Source organism: Bison bison, unplaced genomic scaffold (genome assembly GCF_000754665.1).
Source record: "Bison bison bison isolate TAMUID 2011002044 unplaced genomic scaffold, Bison_UMD1.0 scf7180017864185, whole genome shotgun sequence".
Classification (NCBI taxonomy): Eukaryota; Metazoa; Chordata; class Mammalia; order Artiodactyla; family Bovidae; genus Bison; species Bison bison.
The window spans coordinates 263,859-269,503 of record NW_011494757.1 but is presented as its reverse complement, the minus strand read 5'-3'; the positions used below and the strand labels follow the sequence as shown (position 1 = coordinate 269,503).

The following is a 5,645-nucleotide window of genomic DNA, read 5'->3' as shown; positions in this document are numbered from 1 at the left end:
GTCCATTCTGAAGGAGATCAGCCCTGGGATTTCTTTGGAAGGAATGATGCTAAAGCTGAAACTCCAGTACTTTGGCCACCTCATGGGAAGAGCTGACTCATTGGAAAAGACTCTGATGCTGGGAGGGATTGGGGGCAGGAGGAGAAGGGGATGACAGAGGATGAGATGGCTGGATGGCGTCACCGACTCGATGGACGAGAGTTTGAGTGAACTCTGGGAGTTGGTGATGGACAGGGAGGCCTGGCGTGCTGCAATTCATGGGGTCGCAAAGAGTCGGACACGACTGAGCAACTGAACCATGACCCTATGTATAATACTTCATCGGGAGGTAATATTGAAAATTTACATTGGAAATCTTTACGAATGGCCTTCCTAACTGTTCTCTTCCATACATGTCTTGAAACCACTTTGACAATATCTGAAAAATTCCACATGTTCGTATCTTTTGGCTTTGTGAAATCTGCCTTCTCACAAGAAAAACAAATACAAAAGGATAGTCATTACAGTATTGTTTTTAATAATGAAAACTGAGGGACAAATTAAAATGTCCATCATTAGGAATTTGATTAAGTGTATGTGTTATATCCACACAACCAATACGGTGTAAGCATTAAAAAGAATGAAATATGTCTACATAGCTAACATGAAAAAAGTCCATGATTTATTTTTACATGAGAAAAACAAATAGCAAGGTAGTTAGAAAAAGAGAAAAGTAAAATTATTACTTTTAGCTTATAAACAGAGGCCTTGCCTGCTGCTAAGTCGCTTCAGTCGTGTCCGACTCCTAGCGACCCCATGGACTGTAGCCCACCAGGCTCCTCCATCCTTGGGATTTTCCAGGCAAGAGTACTGGAGTGGGGTGCCATTGCCTTCTCCGCTACCTCCCGCTAAAAGTATATCCCAATCCTTCTTTTGCTACAATGGAGCAGATATTTAATTACAGATGCGAGGAAGCCACTTTCCGGAAGTTGCCGAAATAGCTCAGTTGGGAGAGCGTTAGACTGAAGATCTAAAGGTCCCTGGTTCAATCCCGGGTTTCGGCAGTGGTTTTAGGCGTCACCACCAACGATATTCCCTGAATACCCCCTATGGTTTGCATCCTCGTCTCCCCCTTCGGTGAGGGGAACCTCATTTGCCCTTGGATCGACAGGAAGCACTGGTCCCTACACCTTTGCTTTTAAGCTGGTCAATATCAAGTCAGTGTCCCTTTCCCTGCCCTTAAGTGTGTGAGGAACCAGCTCTCCCCATGCACCACGGGCCCTTCGCTTTTCTTTAAATTTATTTTTAGTTAGAGGATAATTGCGTTACAGTAGTGTGTTTCTTTCTGCAGTCAGCCGTAGGCAGACATGCCCCTCCCTCGTGAACCCCCCTCACTCCCACCCCACCCAAACCTGGAGGCGTCACAGCACGGATTTGAGCTCCCTGCCTCGGCCGGCCAGTTCCCAGCGGCTCTCTATTTCATATGTGATAAAGTGTATTTTTCAACGTTACTCTTGGACTCTTCCCTCCCTCTCCTCCCCCGCCTGTTCCCTCTGTCTGCGTCTCCACGGCTGCCCTGCAAAGAGGTTCTTCAATACCATCTTTCTAGAGTCCACACACACGCCTTAACATACATTTGTTTTTTCTCTTCCTGACTTACTTCATTCTGTAAAATAAGCGCCAGGCTCTTCTACTTTATTCTCTTTCTAGTTCATCCTGCCTTCCTGGTTCGGACCACGCTCCGCGAGCTGCGGGAGTTCCAATCTTCCCCGCGCGTCCGGGGGCGGCGGCTCCCGGCTCTGCAGTGGGTTTTGCGGGCAGGGAGCCGCCACGTGCGGGGTGGGGGGCTGTCCTCGGGGGTGGCCACAGCCTGCGCCCTCTCTCTGCCAAAGAGATCCTCAACTGCAGCTTGGTTTGACGACACAAGGACAGCTTTCGGTGATGGTGGCGGTGGCCGGGTGAGGTGGGGTGAGGGGTTGGAATTCCTTTCTGGTTTATGTCTGCACTAGGGTTACCAAATCAAATACACGGCGCCCAATTGAATTTAAATTTCAGAGAAACAATGACTATTTTTAGTATAAGCATGTCCCAAAGAGCGCATGGGACATAATAATTACATACTCGTTATTTTTCTGAAATTCAAATTTAACTGTAATTTTATTTGCTAATCGCAAATCGCTGTTGTCCATCCCATATCCACACCGCTCAGACTTGGATGCGCCCTCCCACCCCCACCCCGCCCCCACCCCTATCCCGAAGGCGCCTCGGCAAAGATAGTCAGAAACTCTCATCAGCAGGAACTGGATTTCAGAAGAGACTGGTAGTTTCTTGTTCTTAACAACTCGCAGGTTTCAAAAGGCATCAGTTGATTTGTTCTCATCACCACCAGACAAGACCTCGGGTGGGGACCACCAGGGAACACCCCAGGAATAGCCATCTTACCGGGTTCCAGGTTTCCAGTGCTGCCCACATTGGTCTGGGATGGGGGCATCAAGGAAAGGGAGATTTGAAAGCTCTGGACTGAATCTTGAAAACAAACAGAAAACATCGAAAAATTTGTTGAGATAATGAGCCACTTCATTCAAGGCAGTGCAATGGCACACACAAGTAAAAGTGTTAGTTGCTTCAGTCATGTGCAACTCTTTGCAACCCTATGGACTGTAGCCCATCAGGCTCCTCTGTTCATGGGATTCTTCAGGCAAGAACACTGGATTGCCATGCCCTCCTCCAGGGGATCTTCCTGACCCAGGGATCGATCAGGGGCCTCTTACTTCTCGGGCATTGGCTGCAGGTTCTCTGCCACTAGGCACCTGGGAAGCCCCATGGACCACCCTCTCTCAGGCAAGGCTCCATTTTTCGCCAGCTCCCAGGCTGGGACACAGGGAGAGAGGCAGGAGGCCTACACCTCACGTTCTGAAAACTCAAGATGTGATAAAGTCGGCATGGAGGACCTGTGATTTGCTCTCCCCTTTCTGTTAACCTGTGCCAAGAGAGCCACTGAGGAGGAGCTTCATCCCCCAAATCTTTGTGCTTTTGGGTGGAAGGATGCATTTTGATAAGGGACTCTGAAAAAGTCAATGATGATCAAAGAAAGGAAACAACAACAACAACAACAACAGTGGATTAATGTCAGGCAGAACAAAGTCTGCATGATTTATGTCAATGTGTGTAATGGATTTGATGTGTCAATATAGCAGCTCTGGTACATAAATGCCGGGTGAGATGGTGCTATGAAGGTCTTCTTTAGATATTATTAACATTTAGATCAGCAGACTCGGAATAAAGCGGTGGAGTACCCTCCATAACGCAGGTGTGCCTCATCTAATTATCTGAAGGTTTAAGAACAAAGATTGGGATTTCCTAATGGAGAAGTAACTCTCCTCAAGACTAACATCGAAAACCTGCCTGAGCCTACAAATGGCTGCCCTGCTGAAGTTGGCCTAGAGACTGCAAAATCAACTCTTACCTGAATTTCCAGCGTGTTGGCCAACCCAGTAGATTTTAAACTTGCCAGCCCCCACAGTCCCCTGAGCCAATGAAATAGTAGTCTCTCAGTCCTGTGTGACTCTTTGTGACCCCGTGGACTGTAACCTGCCAGGCTCCTCTATCCATGGATTTTCCAAGCAAGAATACTGGAGTGGGTTGTCATTCCTTTCTCCAGGGGAAATTCTCAACCCAGGGATCGAATCTGGGTCTCCTGCATTGCAGGCAGATTCTTTACTGTCTGAGCCACCAGGGAAGCCCTGATAAAATAAGTCGTCTCGATCTATCCACCGGGCTGCTGCTGCTGCTGCTGCTAAGTCGTGTCCAACTCTGTGCGACCCCAGAGACGGCAGCCCACTAGGCGCCTCTGTCCCTGGGATTCTCCAGGCAAGAACACTGGAGTGGGTTGCCATTTCCTTCTCCAATGCATCAAAGTGAAAAGTGAAAGTGAAGTCGCTAGTCGTGCGGACTCTCAGCAACCCCATGGACTGCAGCCTACCAGGCTCCTCTGTCCATGGGATTTTCCAGGCAAGAATACTGGAGTGGGGTGCCATTGCCTTCTCCAGATCCACCGGGATGGCAGGCTTTAAAGTGTTACACACAGGTAAGATGGAAGGATGAGATAGTAGTTATTGCTCCTGAGGAAAAAGTGCTCTGAACAATGTCAACCACCTCGGGACCATGAGGGTGGGCATTATATTCCTAGGAAATGTTGGGCCTTTGCCTTAAAAAGGCAAATTCTTCCCAGTTTCTAGCCTGAAGAATCTCTTCCAGAGGTATTTAGATAGAAGAAACAAGAGGCCCGGGGAAGACAGGTGTTACTTGCCTGCAAGTAACAAGCTTGAAAGCTTGGCACACTCCTACTCGCCTTTCAGGGCACAGTTCTAATTCTCCCCGCACCCCTGTTGGCAGGTCCTTCTCTCGCCTTCTAAGCATTCCTCTGTGTTATCTGAGCACTTCCATCTTCCTGTATTAAAGCATTAATTACACGGCTCCAAAGGTCCCTAGACAGCATATTAGAAAGTGGAGACATTACTTTGCCAACAAAGGTCCCTTCAATCAAAGCTGTGGTTTTTTCAGTAGTCATGTATGGATGTGAGAGTTGGACTATAAGGAAAGCTGAGCACTGAAGAACTGATGCTTTTGAACTGTGGTGTTGGAGAAGACTCTTGAGAGTCCCTTCGACTGCAAGGAGATCCAACCAGTCCATCCTAAAGGAAATCAGTCCTGAATACTCATCGGAAGGACTGATGCTGAGGCTGAAACTCCAATACTTTGGCCACCTGATGCGAAGAACTGACTCACTGGAAAAGAGCCCGACGCTGGGAAAGATTGAAGGTGGGAGGAGAAGGGGATGACAGAGGATGAGATGGTTGGATGGCATCACCGACTCGATGGACATGATTTTGGGTGGACTCCGGGAGTTGGTGATGTACAGGGAGGCCTGGCGTGCTGCAGTCCATGGGGTCGCAGAGTCGGACACGACTGAGCGACTGAACTGAAATGAATTGAAAGGTCTGCTCCCAGCTCTATAGTGGACCCACAGCGCGGGGGAGGGAACACCAAGGATTGGGGGGGCGCGGCGTGACGAGCCCACAGGACCGAAAGGGCGCCGAAACACGGCGTGTACGAAGCCCAGAGCGTCGCCCTCCGCTAATCCGGCTCGTGGGCCCAGGACGGGGACAGGGAAGTGCCGCGTGGCGCTTCTTGGGCGAGGAAGCGGCCTCAACCCCGCCTCGCGCGCTGAACCGAGGCCTCCGACCCCGCGCGCTCCGGGGTGAGGGCGCCGCGCGGGGTGGGGCCCTGAGGGCTGGCTTCTCCGGCCTCAGGAAGCACGTGTGCCAGGGCTCTCTACAGGAAGGCGCGCCTCTCCTGTTTCACTGCAGGAACCTGCCTTCGGCTGCCAGAGAGCCACCTAGTCCCCTCCCCTCCGCCCTCCCCACTTGGCCGCGCCCCGCCGCGGAACCTGCAGACTGGAACTGAGACGCTCGCTGGAGGAAGCCGGAAACGCCCGGAGCGCCTCGCCCACAATCCTCAGCGCCAGCCTTCGTACGGCTTTCACTCATCAGAGTGTGCTTCCGAGCCGTGAGCCCGGATAGCTCAGTCGGTAGAGCATCAGACTTTTAATCTGAGGGTCCAGGGTTCAAGTCCCTGTTCGGGCGCAATTTTGACTTTTTAACAAC

The 5,645-nt window shown here is 50.5% G+C and overlaps 2 non-coding genes across 2 annotated transcripts; both read left to right on the top strand.

Annotated features, from left to right (window-relative positions):
* Positions 1–970: 970 nt before the first annotated feature.
* TRNAF-GAA lies at positions 971–1,043 on the top strand. The gene has a single exon. It is a non-coding gene; the product is annotated as a tRNA-Phe (tRNA).
* A 4,508-nt stretch (positions 1,044–5,551) lies between these two features.
* On the top strand, positions 5,552–5,624 carry TRNAK-UUU. Its single transcript has one exon. It is a non-coding gene; the product is annotated as a tRNA-Lys (tRNA).
* The last annotated feature ends 21 nt before the right edge of the window (positions 5,625–5,645 follow it).